Source organism: Muntiacus reevesi, chromosome X (assembly GCF_963930625.1).
Source record: "Muntiacus reevesi chromosome X, mMunRee1.1, whole genome shotgun sequence".
Taxonomy (NCBI): Eukaryota; Metazoa; Chordata; class Mammalia; order Artiodactyla; family Cervidae; genus Muntiacus; species Muntiacus reevesi.
The window spans coordinates 102024211-102045758 of record NC_089271.1 but is presented as its reverse complement, the minus strand read 5'-3'; the positions used below and the strand labels follow the sequence as shown (position 1 = coordinate 102045758).

The 21548-nt window shown below is 44.6% G+C and overlaps 1 non-coding gene across 1 annotated transcript; it reads left to right on the top strand.

Annotated features, from left to right (window-relative positions):
* Positions 1-19515: 19515 nt before the first annotated feature.
* Positions 19516-19622, top strand: LOC136154816 (U6 spliceosomal RNA). Its single transcript, XR_010660525.1, has one exon. It is a non-coding gene; the product is annotated as a U6 spliceosomal RNA (small nuclear RNA).
* The last annotated feature ends 1926 nt before the right edge of the window (positions 19623-21548 follow it).

Genomic DNA, 21548 nt, shown 5'->3' with positions numbered 1-21548 from the left:
TTGATGCTGTAATATTATTGTATAGGAATCTGGAATGTTAGGTCCATGAATCAAGGTAAATTGGAAGTGGTCAAAGAGGAGAGGTCTAGAGTGAACATCAACATTTTATGTATCAGTGAATTAAAGTGGATGGGAATGGGCGAACTTAGTTCAGATGACTATGATATCTACTACAGTGGGCAAGTATCTCTTAGAAGTGGAGTAGCCTTTATAGGTGTCATTAGAGTCTGAAATGCAGTACTTGGGTGCAATCTCAAAAGTGACTTAATGATCTTGATTCATTTCCAAGGCAAACCATTTGCTATCACAGTAATCCAAGTCTGTGCCCCAGCAACTGATGCCAAAGAAGCTGAAGTTGAACAGTTCTATGAAGACCTTCAAGACCTTCTAGAAAAAGTGAAAGTGAAGTCACTCAGTTGTTTCCGACTCTTTGCGACCCCATGGACTGTAGCCTACCAGGCTCTTCCATCCATGGGATTTTCCAGGCAAGAATACTGGAGTGGGTTGCCATTTCCTTCTCCAGGAGAACTTCCCAACCCAGGGATTGAACCCAGGTCTTCTGCATTGTAGGCAGACGCTTTACTCTCTGAGCCATCAGGGAAATCTAGGACTAACACCAAAAAAAAAAAAAAAAAAAAAAAAAAATGTCCTTTTCATCACAGGAAATTGGAATGCAAAAGTAGGAAGTCAAGCGATACCTGGAATAACAGGCAAGTTTGGCCTTGGAGTCTAAAATGAAGCAAAGCAAAGGCTAACAGAGTTTTGCGAAGAGAATGCATGGGTCATAGCAAACACCCTCTTCCAATAACACAAGACATGACTCTGCACACGGACATCACCAGATGGTCAATACCAAAATCAGATTGATTATATTCTTTCCAGCAGAAGATGGAGAAACTCTATACAGTCAGCAAAAACAAGACCAGGAGCTGACTGTGGCTGAGATCATGAACTTCTTATTGCAAAATTCAGACTTAAGTTGAAGAAAGTAGGGAAAACCACTAGACCGTTCAAGTATGACCCAAATCGAACGCCTAATGGTTATACAGTGGAAGTGACAAATAGACTCAAGGGATTAGATCTGATAGACAGATTGCCTGAAGAACTACCATCAGAGATTTGCAACACTGTACAGGAGACAGTGACCAAAACCATCCCCAAGAGAAATAAAAGCAAGAAGGCAAACAGGTGTCTGAGGAGTCCTTACAAATAGCTGAGAAAAGAAGAGAAGAGAAAGGCAAAGGAGAAAAGGAAAGATATACCTATCTGAATGCAGAATTCCAAAGAACAGCAAGGAGAAATAAGAAGACTTTCTTAAGGGAACAGTGCAAAGAAATAGAGGAAAACAATAGAATGGGAAAGACTAGAGATCTCTTCAAGAAAATTAGAGATACCAAGGGAACAATTCATGCAAAGATGGGCCCAATAAAGGACATAAATGGTATGGACCTAACAGAAGCAGAAGAGATTAAGAAGAGATGGCAAGAATACACAAAAGAACTGTACGTAAAAGGTCTTTATGACCCAGATAACTGCATTTGTGGGCTCACTCACCTAGAGTCAGACATTCTGGGGTGTGAGGTTAAGTGGGCCTTAGGAAGCTTTACTATGAACAAAGCTAGTGGAGGTGATGGAATTCCAGCAGAACTATTTCAAATCCTAAAAGATGGTGCCATGAAAGTGTTGCACTCAATATGCCAGCAAATTGGGAAAACTCAGCAGTGGCCACCAGACTGGAAAAGGTCAGTTTTTATTCCACTCCCATAGAAGGGCAATGCTAAAGAATATTCAAACTGCCGCGCAATTGCTCTCATTTCATATGCTAGCAAGATCATGTTCAAAATTCTCCAACCTCAACTTCAACAGTATGTGAACTGAGAACTTCCAGGTGTACAAGCTGCATTTAGAAAACCAGAGGAACCAGAGATCAAATTGCCTACTTCCGTTGGGGCCTAGAAAAAGCAAGAGAGTTCCTGAAAAACATCTACTTCTGTTTCATTGACTACACTAAAGCCTTTGACTGTGTGGATCACAACGAACTGTGGAAAATTCTGAAAGAGATGAGAATACCAGACCACCAAACTTGCCTCTTGAGAAACCTTTATGCAGATCAAAAAGCAACAGTTAAAACCAGACGTGGAACAATGAACTGGTTCCAAATTGGGAAAGGGGTACATCAAGGCTGTATATTGTCACCCTGCTTGTTTAACATATGCAGAGTACATCACACAAAGTGCTGGGCTGTATGAAACTCACGCTGGAATCAAGAGTGCTGGGAGAAATATCAATAACCTCAGATATGCAAATGACAGGCTTCCATGTGGCTCGGACTGTAAAGATTCCGCCTGCAATGAGGCAGACATGGGCTCGATTCCTGGGTTGGGAAGGTCTCCTGGAGGAGGGCATGGAGACCCACTCTGGTATTCTTGCCTGGAGAATCCCCATGGCCAGAGGAGCCTGGCAGGCTGCAGTCCATAGGGTCGCAAAGAATCAGAGATGACTGAGTGACTAAGCACAGCACAGCATGGAAATGACACCACTCCACGGGCAGAAAGCCAGGAGAAAGTAAAGAGCCACTTGATGAAGGTGCAAGAGGAGAGTGAACAAGCTGACCTAAAACCCAGCATTCAAAAAACTAAGATCATGGCATCCAGTCCCATCACTTCATGGCAAATAGATGGGCAAACAATGTAAGCAGTGACAGACTTTGTTTTCTTGGACTCCAAAATCACTGTGGACAGTTACTGCAGCCATGAAATTAAAAGACACTTGCTCCTTGAAAGAAAGCTGTGACAAATCTAGACAGCATAGTAAAAAGGAGAGATATCAGTTTGCTGACAGAGGTCCTTCTAGTCAAAGCTATGGTTATCCCAGTCATCATGTACAGCTGCGAGAAGTGAAGTGAAGTAAAGTGAAGTGAAGTCACTCAGTCGTGTCTGACTCTTTGCCTCCCCATGGACTGTAGCCTGCCAGACTCCTCTGTCCATGGCATTTCCCATGCAAGAGTACTAGAGTGGGTTGCCATTTCCTTCTCCAGGGGATCTTCCCGACTCAGGGATTGAACCTGTGTCTCTGGTGTTGTAGGCAGATGCTTTACTGTCTGAGCCACCACAGACGTCTACAGCTATGAGTGTTGGACCATAAAGAAGGCTGAGCACCAATGAATTGATGCTTTTGAACTGTGGTGCTGGAGAAGATTCTTGAGAGTCCCCTGGACTGCAAGGAGATCAAACCAGTCAATCCTAAAGGAAATCAACCCTGAATATTCATTAGAAAAACTGATGCTGAAGCTGAAGCTTCACTACTTTGGCCACCTGGTTCGAAGAGCCTGCTCTTTGGAAAAGACCTTGATGCTTGGATAGATTGAAGGCAGGAGGAAAATGGGGGCGACGGGAATAGATGGTTGGATGGCATCATCAACTCAATGGATATGAGTTTGAGCCAACTTCGGGAGAGCATGCAGGACAGGGAAGCCTGACATGCTGCAGTCCATGGGGTCACAAAGAGTCAGACACAACTGAGCCACTGAACAACAACAGTAACTCTATTTTGACTTTGATTATAATTTTCCCTTAATAGCCTAAGTGACTGTCACCATCAATGATGTTAGTATTTCTCTAGGTATGAGGAGACCCAAGAATCAGGGCTCATAAAAATCTCCTCCTGAAGGTGTCTAACTATCTGAAAGACTCTTCTGCCAGTTTTTCCAGAGCACAGAGTGCCTCATTCCTAATTTCTACACTGAATTCCTTTTAGGGGGTTTTGAAGATAGATGGCAAGTTCCAGTTTCCAACTGGCAGAGTCCCTTCAGGGTCATGAATCTGACCATGGTTTGGGGGCATTACATGATCATTTTGCCCCATGGTGCTAGGAATGCTCATTCCCAGGTCTTGTGAAAATTTTCTTAACAGGCCACTCAGTGTGTTGTTACTGAATTAGCCACAGTTAAAAACAGTATTCAAAATTCAAAACAGTACAAAACAGTATTTAAATTTCACTGGAAAACCTGTACTTACTAGCCTCTTGGTCCACAATAATATCCCCCCCTTTTCCCCCCATATCTAGAGTCACACTTTGTAATCATTGATTTCATGCAAAAACGTATACTATCATTTTATCAGTGGTTCAGTCACACATTTGGTAATGTAAGGGACAACAATTTTTTAAACTGTCAATATAGAAAAACAATACAGTTAACAGTAATAGTAAGGTCATGGGCTTTCCTTGTGGCTTAAATGGTAAAGAATCTGCCTGCAATGCATGAGGCCTGGGTTCAATCCCTGGGTTGGGAAGATCCCTTGGAGAAGGGAATGGCTACCCACTCCAGTATTCTTGCCTGGAGAATTCCATGGACAAAGGAGCCCAGTGGGCTATAGTGCATGGGGACGGAAAGAGCCAGACACAATTGAGCAACTAACACTTTCAATTTTCAATAGTAAAGTCATACGTAGAAACTTAAGTGAAGAACTTTCATTAGTTGTAGCCCGGTATATACCTAAGTCATCTGACTTAGACTGTTCTGCACCAATCCTTATTTCTTAGGGAAACCATATATTGGCATTGTCCATAAGGCACCCAGCCCATTTTCTAGTATTGCTAGACTGATTATCCTTAGCATGATTTAGTTGTTCCCAGCATAGAAGAGAGTTTAAATTACCATAGCCTGATGTTAACTACATAAATCCATCCCATAGTTGTGAGAGGTTTTATTCCTTGGTTGAAATTTTGTTTGTTGTTCTGATTGAACTTGAGTAATAGAAGAAAATTCATGTTTATGGCCAAGGTCAGAGCTGGCATTATTAACTGATAAGGTGAGGGAATCTTATCTCATAATATCAATAGTGGCCTGAACATAACTATATTTGTTTTTCATTTGAGATAGATTTCCCAAGAGTCAACCAATTAAATCCTTGGAGAGGGGAAACCCACCAAAGTAACTTAGAAGTGCTAGACACAGATAACTGATATAAACCCAATACTTGGATTGATTTTTAAAACCAGCAATAGCTCAATTAAACTTTTTAGCAATGTAACACAACAGCAAGGAACTAACTGGGAAGTGAACCTTGATAAACACAGACCTTGATTAGCAAAGCTAGAATTTAACATCTAGTGAAACAAACTTTTTTTCTTCACTGTAAGGGCAGTAACCTCAAAATCAGAGAAGGCTTTATACCATCAAATAAAAATGAGGTTTGTCAGGGGGCTAGGAAAAGCCAAGCAGCCATCTTGGATGCCCCATAGATCTGACTGGTTGATTTAAACAATAGTTATTCACTTAGCCAAATGACAATGGAAGATTCCAAAGGCATTTCAACATCTTAAGAAAACTTGTTGCTGATGTTGCTGTTCCATCACCAGGATATGTCTGACTCTTTGTGACCCTGTGGGCTGCAACACGCCCAGCCTCCCTGTCTCTCAGCATCTCCCGGAGTTTGCCCAATTGCAAGTCCATTGACTTAGTGATGTCATCCAGCCATCTCATACTCTGTTGCCCTCTTCTCCTTCCGCCTTCAATCTTTCCCAGCATCAAGGTATTTTCCAATGAGTCAGGTCTTTGCATCAGGTGGCCAAAGTATTGGACCTTCAGCTTCAGCGTCAGTTCTTCCAAGAGTATTCAGAGTTGATTTCTTTTAGGATTGACTGGTTTGATCTCCTTGCAGTCCAAGACACTCTCAAGAATCTTCTCCATCCCCACAGTTTTAAGGCATCAATTCCTCGGCACTCTGTCTTCTTTATGGTCCAACACTCACACCCGTGCCTGACTACTGAAAAGACCATAGCTTTGATTATATGGGCCATTGTCAGCAAATTAATGCCTTTGCTTTTTAATACACTGTCTAGGTTTGTCATAACTTTCCTTCCAAGAAGCAGTCACCTTCTAATTTCATGGCTGCAGTCACCATTCCAGTGATTTTAGAGTTCAAGAAGAGGAAATTTGTCACTGCTTCTACCTTTTCACCTTTATTGCTTGAAGTGATGGGACCGGTTACTATGATATTAGTTTGTTTGGTTTGTTTGTTTGTTTGTTTGTTTTTGAATTTTGAATTTTAAGCCCACTTTTTCACTGTCCTCTTTCACCTTCATCAAGAGACTCTTTAGTTCCTCTTCACTTTCTGCCATTAGAGTGGTATCATATGCAAAACTGAGGTTGTTGGTATTTCTCCCGACAATCCTGAATCCAACCTGTAACTCATCCAGCCTGGAATGTCATATGATGATTCTCTATATACGGTAAATGAACAGGGTGAACATACACAGCCTTGTGGTAATCATTTCTCAATTCTGAATCAGTCAGTTGTTCATTACAAGGTTCTAAATTGTTACTTCTTGACAGGCATACAGGTTTCTCAGGAGACAGGTAAGATAGTCTGAGATTACTATCTCCTTAAGGATTTTCCACAGTTTGTTATTATCTACACATTTGGGATTCCCTGGTAGCTCAGCTGGTAAAGAATCTGCCTGCAATGCAGGAGATCCCAGTTCGATTCCTGGGTTGGGAAGATTCCCTAGAGAAGGGATAGACTACCCACTCCAGTATTCTTGGGCTTCCCTGGTGGATCAGCTGGTAAAGAATCCACCTGCAACTCTGGAGACCTGGGTTCAATCCCTGGGTTGGGAATATCCCCCAGAGAAGGGATAGACTACACACTCCAGTATTCTTGGGTTTCTCTGGTGGCTCAGCTGGTAAAGAATCCACCTGTATTCTGGAGACCTGGTTTCGATCCCTGGGTTAGGAAGATGCCCTGGAGAAGGGAAAAGCTACCCACTCCAGTATTCTGACCTGGAGAATTCCATGGACTCTATAGTACATGGATTTGCAAAGCATAGGACATGACTGAGTGACTTTCACTTCACACAGTCAATGACTTTAGAGTAGTCAATGCAACAGAGGTTGATGTCCCTCTGAAATTCCCTTACTTTCTCTATGCTTGAACGAATGTTAGCACTTTGATCTCTGGTTCCTCTGCACAGACACTCTAGGATGTCTGGCTCTAAGTGAGTGACTCCACCACTGTTGATATCCAGGTCATTAAGATCTTTTTTGTACAGTTCTTCTGTGTATATTTGCCATCTCTTCTTGAATTGCCAGGGGAAAAGTGAGCACTACAAGTGAGCCCAGAAAGGACCACACACCCCAGAACTCGGGAGGGGGGTGCTCACAGAGTTCACCCCACCTTCCAGCACAGAAGGCCTAGGGCTCTGCTACAGCTGACACTGGATATGAGCCTTTGTTACCTCTCACAAGGACTCCAGGAGCCTAGAGGTGAAGACCTAGGCCTGAGAATGTGTCCTGAGGTCACAGGGTACAAGGTCCAGGCAGTGTGAGGAGTCAAGGTGAGGTGGGCACTCTTAGTGTGCACCAAGAGCTCTCCATCCCCAAATACATGGGACCCAATATGTCACAGATCACTTCCCCCTTCATCCCACGAAATACTGGCTATGCTGGCTGCACCCTTGGGTGCCTTCTCACTTCCTCACTTGACAAGGGAAAGTTGACCAAGGAGGAGAGCCCTTGTGAGGCCCAAGAGCAGCCTTCAGGAGGGGATCTGTAAGTGGCCTGAGTCAGAGCAGACCAGGGTATGTCTCTCAACTGACCATTTACCACCCACCTCCCAACCAGGCCCGAGGTCCCAAGCTGTCCCCCTGGATCACTCCTGTCTACAGTTCGATCCATCATCAGGTTCATGGTCGAGATGAGTGAACTCAGCAAGCCCAAGGAAGACCTTCAGGGCCAAAATCAGGCCCAGGGCCCAGTGGAGGCGCAGCTCATGGGGTTGAGGCAGAGGAGGCCTCAACCCTTCTGGCCTCCTCCTGCCCAGTCTCCTCTTCCTCTGCTGACACACATGCAGAGTCCTTGCTCAAGAAGGCTCTGAATGTGATGACAGCTAACCTAATGGGGTTCCTGCTGCTCAAGGATGGCATCAAGGAGCCAATCTCCCAGGCCAAAATGCTGAATATGGTCCTCAGGGATAACCAGGCCCACTTCCCGGTGGTCTTACATGAAGCCACACAGTGCCTGCCGCTGGTCTTTGGCGTGTATGTGAAGGAGGTAGACCCCAGGGAGCACATCTACTTCCTGGTCCCCACCCTGGGCCTCACCCTCAATGAGATGCAGAGGGGTGGGCAGAACATGCCCAAGGCTGGCTTCCTGGTGTCAGACCTCAGCCTGATCCTTCTAGCAGGGGACCTGACCCCGAGGAGGAGGTCTGGGGAGCACTTAGCAGGATGGTGAGGGGGGGTGTCTGGAGTGAGCACTGCATCTTTGGGGCGCCCAGGAAGCTGCTGACCCAAGTGTAGGTGGGGAGGAGTACCTGGAGTGCCAGCAGGTGCCTGACAATGACCCTGCTCACTTCGAGATCCTGTGGGGTCCCCGGGCCTATGTGGAGACCAGCAAGTGGCAAGTCAGGGCATTTCTGCTCAGGGTCAAACAAAGGGCTTTGAGGGCCTTCCGACTCCTGTCTGCAGAGGCTGAGGGGGTGGAGGAAGAGGGGGCCTGAGCCAGAGCAGCAGCCAGGTGATCCTTCCCTCTGTGATTGAAGAGGGAGTAGTCAGCCTTCTCAGAAGTGAGTGCCCGGGCCAGTTGGGGGAACCAGTGTGAAGCATCTTTGTGTTCCTCTTCTCTATGATGACATGCAGATTCATCTCTCTTTTCTTTAGGAATTTTTCAAACTTTGGCTGTTTTAATAGAAGGCTAAATAAACTTCAGTGTCTTAGCTTTGTGAATGATGCTGATCACAGTGTGTTTGTGCTTACACAGTTCAAGAACAAGAGTTTTGCTGTTTTTTTTGAAGTGATTGGGAACTCTTCCATTTTGTTTTGTGACCCTGAACAAGATGAAATGGAATTGGAATAGAACTATTTTGAAAATGTGAAAATACTTAACAGTAATATCACTGGGGAGGAATTACGACTTAAAATGTAATTGACGTGAGTTCTTGCTTCTTATATTTCTCGTCTGTCATTTTATACAGTTAAGCTATCCCTGTTCAGTTGGACTTTTGGGGTTATTATTTAAGAAAGTAAAAAAAAAAAAAATCTGATCCAACTTAATAAGTTCCCTGCTCACTGGCTCATTTATTCCACATTTATTACTTCATGGAGCCTCTGCTCTGTGGAAGGCCCTGTATTAGCAGTGGGGACACTAGGAGAAGCAGGACACCCCCACACCTAGAGTGATGATCTAAGAGCTGCAGTCTCATGAGGAAGGTGGAGAGACGTCCCCTAGTCCTACAGAAAAAGGCAAAATGGGGGGGAGGGGTTGGGTCTCCAAAGAGCACTCGAAAGTCAGTGCCTGAGCCAGGGTGGTTTGGAGCTTTGGGAAGCTGGGTTCCTTCTGTGGAAAGTGATTGTAATGAGGGTGGGTGGTGACAGCAGCCAGAATTATAAACAGTGTCTCATGAGTGAGAAGAATATCTGAAATGGGGCATACACATTAGGAGATCCTCTTCTGTCCTAGATGAATTTCCTGGGGCAGGAAAGGAAGGGGCACTTTGATCAGAAACAGTTAGACACTTGCTTATGCTGCCTGATCTAAGTACACCAAAACTTTCAAAATGGGGAGGGGTGAGTGGAATTTTATTTGCTGCACAATCTACTCAGTCTTGGGGAATATAGTTGAAAAAGTCTTAATAAGCACCCTTAAACTTTTGTCTGATTTTAATGGAGTACCATCTTTGAAACTGGAGGCTGGGTACTTCAACTGATGGATCAGCTTTTCTAGGTGGTCAGACCATAAAGCCATAGATGAGGAGGGGTTATGGAAACCACAGTGGCAAAACCTGCACTGAACTTGAATTCATACACCTCAGAATCATCCTTGAAGGTGAAGGGAGGTGCATATCCTACCCTAATTTTATAAAGAAAACTCCAACTGTCCCTGTCCTCCCACTCTCGCTTGTCTGATACCTGCCCCTCATGAACCTCATGACTGTCGGGGAGCCTAAGGGCACCTGTGCAGTTGCTCAGGCAAGTTCTATCGTGTGGAGGCAGCCAGAACTCCTGGGGATTCCCAGGGGGAGACTGTGTCCTGGCATCAGGAGGCAGGGGCACATCCTCAGCCCGCTGAGATTGTGGCTGGGCATCACTGCAGAGGGAAGGGCAGAAAGAGTACTGGAGGGAGCCGGGGGGACCCCTCCCTGCCATTCACAAGAGCCTTGGAAGCTAAATCAGATCTTGCATTTGAAAGTGCTGATGATACAGAGTGGTGACTAGAAACAGTTGAAGAGTCAACGCACGTTGGGCTTTCTCAGAAACTCCTCAACACACGACGGGAATTGTCTTCATCACAACCTATACCAACCAGCTGCTGTCTGCTGAGCACCGAGTACACTGCAGGGCAGGGGAGAGACTCCAGGTCCTTGCTCACATCTCTTCTCCCTCTGCTTCCTGGAAGCTGCCTGCAGGAGACATGGGGCCCTTATGAAATCCTACCACAATTTGGAAATAAAGATGTGATTAATTCAATGTTTTTTAATTAATTCATTGGAAGGACTGATGCTGAAGCTGCAGCTCCAATATGTTGTCCACATGATGTGAAGAGCTGACTCATTGGAAAAGACCCTTATGCTGGGAAAGATTAAGGGCAGGAGAAGAAGGGTGACAAAGGAAGGGATGGTTGAATGGCATCATAGACTCAGTGGACATGAATTTGGGCAAATTCTGGGAGAAAGTGAAGGACTGGGAAGCCTGGCGTGCTGCAGTCCATAGGATGGCAACGAATGGGATGTGATTGAATGACAACAAATTCAGTGTTTTAAATACAGACCAAGGTTTTATCTAAATAACAATAGCACATTGTTTGGGGAAAAAGCATACCATTTGCACTTTGCCTGGGGTGGGGTGGAAATGTATTTTGGAGGCAGGTGGTGCCATATCCATGGGCCTGAGCTCCCCAGAAGCAGGAAAGGCTCCTGCCTAACTGACTGATGGAAAATCTTTCCAGGCGCCATCCGTTCAGGACCAAGGGTGAGGACCTGGGCTCCCCCAAGTGGCACAGTCAGAAGGCAGGTGTTTTTCCAAGGACTACTGTCGTCCTAGAGCCCTCCAGGACAGTAGTGATGTAGACAGGGTGGAAGAGGGAGGGAAATTTTGGATTCTGGGCACTGCAGATGGTATCCTGGGGGTGGTACAGCCAGAGGGACTGAGGATGGTGGAGAGCCCTGGGAGCATGGGGCAGGAATTAAGAGTCAATTCCTAGGCAGGTTGATAACAAGTCCGGGTTCCCCGAGGAGGAGAAAGGGGTTTGCAGCTCTCAAAGAGGAGATAGGGGTCTGGAATTATCAAGGAGGAGGAAAGGACAATTTTTTTTCCCTCTACTTTTCTTAGTCTTAGTCACATAAAATGTTTTTTTCCTTTAAGCCTCAAACTGATGATTACACAACAAACAACTCAGCTTAAACTCTGTACTAGGGATTATATAGCAACAGTGTATCCTGCTTGAGGACAGCTTCTGCTTCCAGAAAACCTTCTGACTAATCCTGATATTTTACAATGTATACTATGGGAGTGGGTCTGGTAGAATCTATTGTTAAGTTCTTGTCCTGTTATCCTAAAATGTAAATTGTGGGAGTGGGTCTGGTAAAATTTTTACAACCTTGAGACATTCTTTTGATTAACTGTAATAACCAATTATTAAAAAGTATATAACTCCCTTGCTAACACCAGCAATGGTGAACTCTCTGTCCCCCTTCTGATGTCTATATCAGAAGCTTTATCTGTCCCTTTTCTTACTTTAAGAAAACTCCACTACACAAAAGCTCTTGAGTGATTAAACCTAGTCCCTGGTCCCGAAGCTAAATCTTCTTTGGAGATCACGAATCCAACATCTTTCACCACAGGCTATCAGGATGCCGCCTAGGAGTCTGGAGCTGAGCTTCAAGCCAGAACCACATGAGGACCACACAGTCCTCGCCCTCTGCCCTCCTTCTGGGGTCCATTCTTCTCTCCCCTTCCCTTCCCCACGTGGCAGGGCCAGGCCAGGAGAAGAGGAGACACGTAGATGGGGAACTGGCTCAAGAGCCTCTGGGGATGGTGAGAAAGAAGCTGGGAGTACACGAGACTATGAAGGCCATTTATACAGAAGAAGCCTCCAGAATCTCGGTTTCCTTCTCTAACCAGCACAGTCGTGAAACAAACCACTCTGTTTGCACACGAGGAGGAGCTGGAGTCCTGTGTATTTGTTCCTTTTTCATGAAATGTCACATTCTGCACCTCCCCTGATGTGAGCAGGGGTGGTGGACTTCATACAAGGGGCCACCCTTCAGGAAGCAAAGTCCAGGAATTCCTTCCTGCCACCTGATCACTTTAGGTCTCAGAGCAGCACCCTTTGATTGTCTCAGAGCTCTTCGGTACTCCTGACAGTGCTCTGGAGGCAGCAACCCAAGTGGACCTGTAGGATGGTGGCACCCTGTCCCTGGCTTCCAGCCCAGAGCTCCCATCACCCCTACTGTGCACCCCTTGCCCCCACTGTCTCCAACCTGGCCTCACTCTCTGCATCTCGGGGCTCTACTCTTCCTGTCCCTGTCCATACAACCTTCCAACCCAAGATGGGCACAGTGTTGGCATTCCCCGGCAGGTCGGTATGTAAAGGTCCCCAGATAATTGTCCCCTGCCACAATTGTGATTCACATAAATGGACAGTTGAGGTCACTTTTGGTGAGTGTCTTGATGGCTAGTAAATAACAACCCTGTGCGATGTGAATAATGACAAAAGGCTATGATTATGTATGACTATTCAAATGATTCCTTAATTCCCAATCTTTGATGAAAGTGATCAGCGAGGCTGGGTAGTAGAAGGCTGTCCTTTCTGAGGTTTAGCCAGAAGAGGGTTGCCAGGATGGTGTGTCAGCCACCCACAGAGCCAGAGAGGACCTCAGTGTCCACAAATAGGCAGTTGGAGCAGAAGAAAGGCTGTAGCAGATGACAGGTGCAGTCACCAGCCTGCTCCCCAGACCCCATCATCCCCAGACTCAAATGAGGATTGGAAATAGCTGGCTTCATCACACCGTGTTGTTCATCCACGTGTGGGCCATGGGCATTTCCTCACTGGAGCGGTAAGGGAAACCTGGCATTGAAATACAGAGGGTAGTGCTTGTTCATACTCCTCTGCATTACTGTGTGATGCATAATTACTTTTATCATAATAGTTGTGGTAAATTCTTACTAGTTCTGTTCCATTTATCCACTGGGACAAGAAGATGATCTGACTTGCCAAAATAACTGTCAGGGCACAGAAGCCTTGAGATATAGCTTTGTGATTGAGTCCAACACAAATACTTGGAAGTCATACTCCTTGAACTTTGGACAGGGCACAGGGATCCCCCCTGCCCATGACGTCAACATCCAAAGGCTAAGTCTCTGTGTCTAACTTGCATTTCATTCTGTTGTTCACTTCTGGTGCCATTTCAGAGCATGATGGTCATAGTAATTTTCAGAAGGCAGACATCAAAAAGGAAGACCCTGCAGAGATCAACCTAATCAAGGTGAGGGGGTCAGGACACTGTATCATTTCCACATTGATCCTGTGAGTAGTCTCTCACAGAGAGCTGCCCCCAGGGAGGCAGCCCATTCAGTGGAGGGTAATTCCTGAGAAGACTTTTGGTCTGAGTCCTCATCCACCAACACCGGTGGCCCTGGGCAAATGAGTGGGCTAGTGACAAAGAGGAGACCTGGGTGGCACCGCAGCATCCACTATAATCCACCCCTCCCAACACTGACATACACTCCCTTCATCTGGAGAGTTTGCCTCATCTGAGGACAGCTCCTTGAGGATTCTGGTTGGTCTCCTCTCCTCCTAAAGAAGCTCAGAGAGAAAGACTGAACAAATGCTGGGCCCTCACAGTTGCAGCAGCTGCTGCACCACAACTGATGGTCACTCTCTCTTGCCCGAGATTCGTTCTAAATCCCCTGTTCTCTCAGCCAGGACCTCAGCCATTTCCAGTGGCTTCCTTAGTGAGGTAATATAGACACGTCCCTCAGGGCATCTGAAGCCCTGGGCCTGATGTCCTTCTCAGACCCTTGCTCTTGGACTTGTCAATTCACCACTGAAATGGGGCAGGAACCCAAGGCACATCACCTGGCTGTTAGAGATGTTTCCTCGCTGTTCCCCCTGTGCCAGAGTAACCCGCACACTCCTTAGGATCAAAGTCATCTCCACCTGCCAGAATGGGGACAGTTCTCTGAGTGTGCTGGTCCCCTAGCAGGGGGAGCCCAGGTAACCAGATGGGAACCATGGCTCATGGGTCAGTAGGACTGTTATCGTGTCTCCTGGGGGAACCTTCTGGCTTTGGGAATAGCCTGTCGTGTGTCACCACCGGCAAGAGGGTAAGCAGTAGCCACATGAGGCGGGGTATTGTGAACTCAAATGGGCTTAGTGTGTTCCCAGTGCCTGGCCTTCTACCTTAACATAATGTGAAGTCAAATGTAAATAGCTAGATGTGGCTAATGTGGACAGCCCTGGTGTGGAATTTTAGAATCCACTCTGGGGAGACCGGAAGTACAAGTTCCCTGTGGGTCACTGGGAGTGATTGTAGGTGGGGTCATGGGTCAGTGGGAGTGGTGATCAGTGGGGTCACTCTACCCTCTAGTTCAAGGACCATGTATCTTACCTTGTGGGGGAAATAAGGATGGCAGATGTGGAGCATGTCTGGTCCCTGGAGGGTGACACCCCAGCATGATGGGCTCTCATAACCCAGTGTGCACCCCACGTGTGCTTTGTAGAGGCTGTTTCTCTGCTCCAGAAGAACAGCAGATTCTGGATGGTGGGGGCTGAGATAGCGACTTTGGATCCCATGGCCGCTTGCCCTCTGAGCCTCTGGCGTCCTATTAGAGGGTCTCTTGGTCCTGGATGGTTTTGTGAAATATTCTGTGTCACTCAGTCCTGCATTCTGTGAGACCTCAAATAGTGGCATCAGACAAGGTGCTGCAAGTAGGAAAGTGAAACCCACATCTAGAATGTGTACCTATCAATTTCAGCAAAGATAGACCTCTCCTCCCTCAAGGATGGAAGTGAGAAATTGTGATCAATTCACCATTAGTAGCTCAATGGTCTTCTTGAGGAACAGTATGACACCGAGGATTCAGCAGTAGTCTGTGATGAAGATAATATAATTATATATATGAAATATATATATGTAATTTAATATGTATAGAATTATATATTTATATACATACACACACACACACACACACACACACACACACACACACACACATATATATATATATATATATATATATATATATATATATATATATGTAGTATAGAAAGGCAACCACATCAGGATGGGTAAGCTGGGCAGACTCATGGTATAGTCAAGAGTCATACCCTGGGTGGGCAATGCACAAACGGTAGGATAATCACCACTGCAGATATTCTTCCCAGGAAGTGAGGGGTCCAAGCCCCACACTGGGCACCTATCCTGTATGTCATGCACCAGGACAACATGCCCACAAAACATTTGGGTCTGAAGGGAAGTGGGTCTTACTCTCTTTAAGAGAGCCAGACAGCTTTAGCAGCTAGAGATTCTGCTCTTCAAGTACATACAGGAAATCTCACGCAGTCCAAGACTCTGTGTGGAAGCAGTAATTTGAAAGAGCCTGCGTGAGACCCACCTGCTCATCTCTGAGAGCTCCTGGAGAGGCAGTAGGTAAATGGAGCTCACCCTGGGGCAGAGCTACTGGTGGCAGCCACTTGAGGGCACTCGTTCTGTCAAAGGACATGGGTGCTGGCAAGTGCCATTTTGAAATCCTCCCTCTTACTTATTAGCAAGACGTCTCAGCCTCACCAGGCAGCTTGTTGGCATCAGTACTGGGAAGACTCAGACCAACAGATAGGTGAGCATGGCCACAGTCCCACCCACCAGCAGGCCATTTGCATTAGGACCCTCAGAGTCCCCCACCTATGCCAGTGTGCCCGCACAAGCCCGGGGACCCTCAGCTCTGCAGCCAGAAGTCCAAGCCCTGCCCCATCCACCAGTAGGCTGGCACCAACTTCAGCAAACCCAAGGCTGGCAGTCAGAAACCCTGGGACCAGCTCTGTTTACCAGATGACTGGCACCCATTCCAGGAACACACGCTCTGTAGCCAGGGTCGCCAGGATTGGGCTGCACCCAACAGTGAGAAGGAAGCAGCCCCAGATCCACTGTAGCCCTACAGCCTGCCATGTCAGGTCCTAGCCCACCCACTAGCAGGCCACCAGCAGACCTGTAACCCCATAGGAGCTGGATTTCCAGACGAGAAGTAGGAGTCTTGATTCAGGACACCCTGGACCCTGAAACCAGCTGTGTCAGGAGTGAGCCCCACACAACGGCTGGCTAGCACTAGATCTAGGAACTCTTGGCTGTGCAATCATCCACCCCAGAACACTGCTCCACCCACCAGTGGGCCGGGACTAGACCTGGGACCACCCAGGTCTCAGCAGCCAGACACCTCATGACCCAACCACACCCACCAGTGATCATCAGCCTCTGCACAAGGCAAGCCCTGGCAACCAAACAGACCAGGGGTCAGCCATGCCTACCCAGGCTACCCACACCAGTCAGCCTGCCTCAGGAGAGGGGACCACGCAGTTTCCACGGTGGCAACACTAGAGCATATATCTCTGGTGACAAGAGGACAGGGGACTGCTGGCATACATAGATTGTCTCCTTCCAAAGGCCATTATTCCAAGATCAAGAAAAAAATCAACATGCCAAAGATATAGAAATAAAAAGAGCCAATTAAGAAAAATGAGGGAACAGAAGACTATTTTCCAATTGAAGGAATGAGATCAAACCCCAGGAGAAAAACTAAGTGAAATGGAGAAAACAATTTACCAAATAAAGTGTTCAAGGTAATGATCTTAAAGATGCTGAAAAAATTTGAAAGAAGAATAGATGTACATAGTGAGAAGTTACATAGTCAAAGTAGGGAAAACCACCAAACCATTCATGTATGACCTAAATCAAATCACTTGTGATTATACAGTGGCAGTGACAAATAGATTCAAGGGGTTAGATCTGATAGACAGAGTGCCTGAAGAACTATGGATGGAAGTTTGTGAAAAGCAGCAGTGGTCAAGACCATCCCCAAGAAAAAGAAATGCAAAAAGGCAAAATGGTTGCCTGAGGAGGCCTTACAAATAGCTGAGAAAAGAAGCGAAAGGCAAAGGAGGAAAGAAAAGATATGCCCATTTGAATGCAGAGTTCCAAAGAATAGCAAGGAGAGATAAGAAAGCCTTCCTCAGTGATCAACGCCAAGAAATAGAGGAAAACAATAGACTGGGAAAGACTAGAGATCACTTCAAGAAAATTAGAGATACCAAGGGAACATTTCATGCAAAGATGGGCACAACAAGAGACAGAAACAGAATGGACCTAGCAGAAGCAGAAGAGATTAAGAAGAGGTAGCAGGAATACACAGAAGAACTATACAAAAAAGACCTTCAAGACCCAGATAAGCAGGATGGTGTGATCACTCACCTAGAGCCAGACATCCTGGAATGCAAAGTCAAGTGGGCCTTAGGACACATCACTATGAACAAAGCTAGTGGAGGTGATGGAATTCCAGTTGAGCTATTTCAAATCCTAAAAGATGATGCTGTGAAAGTGCTGCACTCAATATGCCAGCAAATTTGGAAAACTCAGCAGTGGCCACAAGACTGGAAAATGTCAGTTTTCATTCCAATCCCGAAGAGAGGCAATGCCAAAGAATGTTCAAACTACACTACATTTGCACCCATCTCACATGTTGGCAAAGTAATGCTCAAAATTCTCCAAGCCAGGCTCCAATGGTACATGAACTGTGAACTTCCAGATGTTCAATCTGGATTTAGAAAAGGCAGAGAACCAAAGATCAAATTGCCAACATCTGTAGGATCATTGACAAAGCAGGAGAAATCCAGAAAAACATCTACTTCTGCTTTGTTGATGACACTAAAGCCTTTGATTGTGTGGATCACAACAAACTGTGGAAAATTCTTCAAGAGATGGGAATGCCAGACCACCTGACCTGCCTCTTGAGAAATCTGTATACAGGCCAAGAAGCAACAGTTAGAACTGGACATGGAACCACAGACTGGTTCCAAATCAGAAAAGGAGTACATTAAGGCTATATATTGTCACCCTGCTTATTTAATTTATACGCAGAGAACATCATGAGAAATGCTGGACTGGATGAAGCACAAGCCTGAATCAAAATTGCCAGGAGAAATATCAATAACCTCAGATTTGCAGATGCCACCACCCTTATGGCAGAAAGTGAAGAAGAACTAAAGAGCCTCTTGATATGGGTGAAAGAGGAGAGTGAAAATGTTGGCTTAAAGCTCAACATTCAAGAAATTAAGATCATGGCATCCAGTCCCATCACTTCATGAAAAATGCATGGGGAAACGATGGAAACAGTGACAGATGTATTTTTCTGGGCTCTAAAATCACTGCAGATGGTGACTGCAGCCATGAAATTAAAAGACACTTACTCCTTGGAAGGAAAGCTATGATCAACCTAGACAAGATATTACAAAGCAGAGACATTACTTTGCCAACAAAAATCTAGTCAAAGCTAAGGTTCTTTCAGTAGTACGTATGGATGTGAGAGCTGGATTATAAGGAAGGACTGATGCTGAAGCTCAAATTCCAAAACTTTGGCCACCTGATGCAAAGAACTGACTCACTGGAAAAGACCCTGATGCTGGGAAATATTGAAGGTGGGAGAAGAACGGGACTTCAGAGGATGAGATGGTTGGATGGCATCAGTGACTCGACGGACATGAGTTTTAGTATGCCCTGGAAGTTGGTGAGGGACTGGGAGGCCTGGCGTGCTGCAGTCCATGGGGTCCAAATAGTTGGACATGACTGAGCGACTGAACTGAACTGAAGTGAGAAGTTTAACGAAACAGAAAACAAAACAAAGAACCAAACAGAGCTGAAGAATGCCACAGCTGAAATTAAAGGTACACTAATAAGTATCAAGAGTATATTAGATGATACTGAGGAACAGGTCAGAAAACTTGAAGAGTGAGTAGTGGAAATCACTCAAGCTGAACAGATAAAAACAAACTTTAAAAATGAGGACAGTTTAAGAGACCTCTGAGACAACATCACACACTCTCACCTTTGCATTATGCGGGTCCCAGAAAGAGAAGAGAGAGAGAGGATGGTTAGATAATATAACGGGACATGCAATACATGAAAAGTTACCTATCCTGGGAAAGGAAACAGACCTCCAGTTTCAGGAAACACCTAGAGTCCCAAGCAGGATCAACTCCCAGAGGATCACCTCAACACACATTGTAATTAAAATGTCCAAAATAAAAGATAAGAAGGGAATACTACAGCAGCAAGAGAAATGTAGTAAGTTTCCTACACGAGACATTCAATTAGGCTATCAGCTGACTTCTCAGCAGACAGGCTACAGGCCACAGGGAGGAGCACCTTGCTTTTAAAATGCTGAAAGGACAAAAAACGACAATCAAAAGTGTTCTACCCAGAAAGTCTATTGTTCAGATTTGAAGGAGAGTTCAAAAGAATCAACCACGTGCTCGCTTCGGCAGCACATATACTAAAATTGGAACGATACAGAGAAGATTAGCATGGCCCCTGCACAAGGATGACACATAAATTCGTGAAGCGTTCCATATTTTTAATGGAAAAAAAATAAAATAATAAATTGAATAAAAAAATAAAAGTAATGAGACTTGTTTTCTAGTCTGGCACACAATCCTTTTTTGGTGTACTATCCACATCCACTTTAACAGAATGTGTTTAAAATTTTCAGATGCAATATTGCATAAATCAAGATAACTTCTATTGCTATTCAAAAAAAAAGAATCAACCACATATAAGCATGGAGGAAGGACAAGTGATAAAAGGAAAATCATCTATATCTACAAAAAGTAGATGAGGGATAGAAAAAGCAAAAGGACATATGATGTCCAACCCGATAAACATGGGGCAGAGAGTACAATGCAGTGTTGTTAAAATGCATTTGAATTTAATACATCAGCAACTTAAAATAACTATAAAAACATAACCGTAAATACACATATATGTGTGTGCACACACATATAAACATGCAGCATGCATAAATCATGTATATGTATACATGTATACACATATATAAACATACAGCAAAGTGAATGTTAGAAGCATTCTTACTAGGGACAAGTCCTAGAAGTATGTTATCTATCCCATTTAATTTTCAAAGCTGCCCTGAAACAGAAAACCAGAGCTATATAAATATAATATCTTTATATTTTGCAATATAAATGCATACTGAAAAATTAATATTTCATATTACAGTGTGATCATCTATCTAGCAAATTCAAAGGAATGAGCCCTTGGAATAGTCAAATGAATAAGAGACTTCAGAAAAATAGGGGATGGAATATTACCATAGCCAAATAAAGTGCTTTGGCCTGCAAGAGCAAGAGCTATGTAGAAGATGTAATAGAAAATGCCTCATTTTAAAACTGCAAAAAATTGCAAAATTTATCTAAAAAGAATAGCATTGAAACAAGTATACTATCAAGGGTGAAACAGACCACCAGCCCAGGTTGGATGCATGAGGCAAGTGCTCAGGGCTGGTGCACTGGGAAGACCCAGAGGGATGGGATGGGGAGGGAGGCGGGAGAGGGGATTGGGATGGGGAACACTTGTAAATCCATGGCTGATTCATGTCAATGTATGGCAAAAACCACTACAATACTGTAAAGTAATTAGCCTCCAACTAATAAAAATAAATGAAAAAATAAAATAAAAATAAAAAAATAAAAATAATTTTAAAAAATGAACATGCTACCCAAGTTAATCTCCAGATTCTGTACAATCCTTATCAAAACATCAGTGGAGTTTTTCACAGAACTATAATAATTCTAAATTTGTAAGAAAACACTAAAGGTTCTGAATAGCCAAAACTATCTTGAGAAAAAAGAACAAAGCTGGAGGTATCATACTCCCTGGTTTCAAACTGTACTACTGAAAAAGCTATAGTCATCAAAACAGTATGGTATGGGCACAAAACGGACACATGGATCAATGGAGCATAATAGAGAACCCAGAAAGGAAGCCACATTTACATGGGCAATTAGTATATGACAAAGGAGGCAAGAATATGCAATGTGAAAAAGACAGCCACTTCAATGAATGGTATTGCAAAAGCTAAATATCCACACACAAAACTGGACTATTGTTCACACCATGCACAAAAGTAAATTTGAAATGGATTAAAGACTTAAATCAAAGACCCGAAATCATTAAACTTCTCTAAGAAAACATAAGCATTAAGAAAAAAAAATCGTAACAAATATGTAGACAAGATCTTTATGGAGGCATTACACAAGCTTACTGGTAGACTCAAATTCAAGAGTTCCCACATAAATAGAGCAGTAAAGCAGATCCAATGATGGGAAACAGATTTCAGTGACAATATCAAATCTCCTTTTTTAAAAATAGATTTACAGGATTAGTGCTATAAATTTATCTACCAAAAGGACAGTCAATCTTGAGCTTCTGTCTTCTGTTCCCAAAGGAAATCCTGAGAAACTAAGAAGGGAGAGTGAATGAAATTAA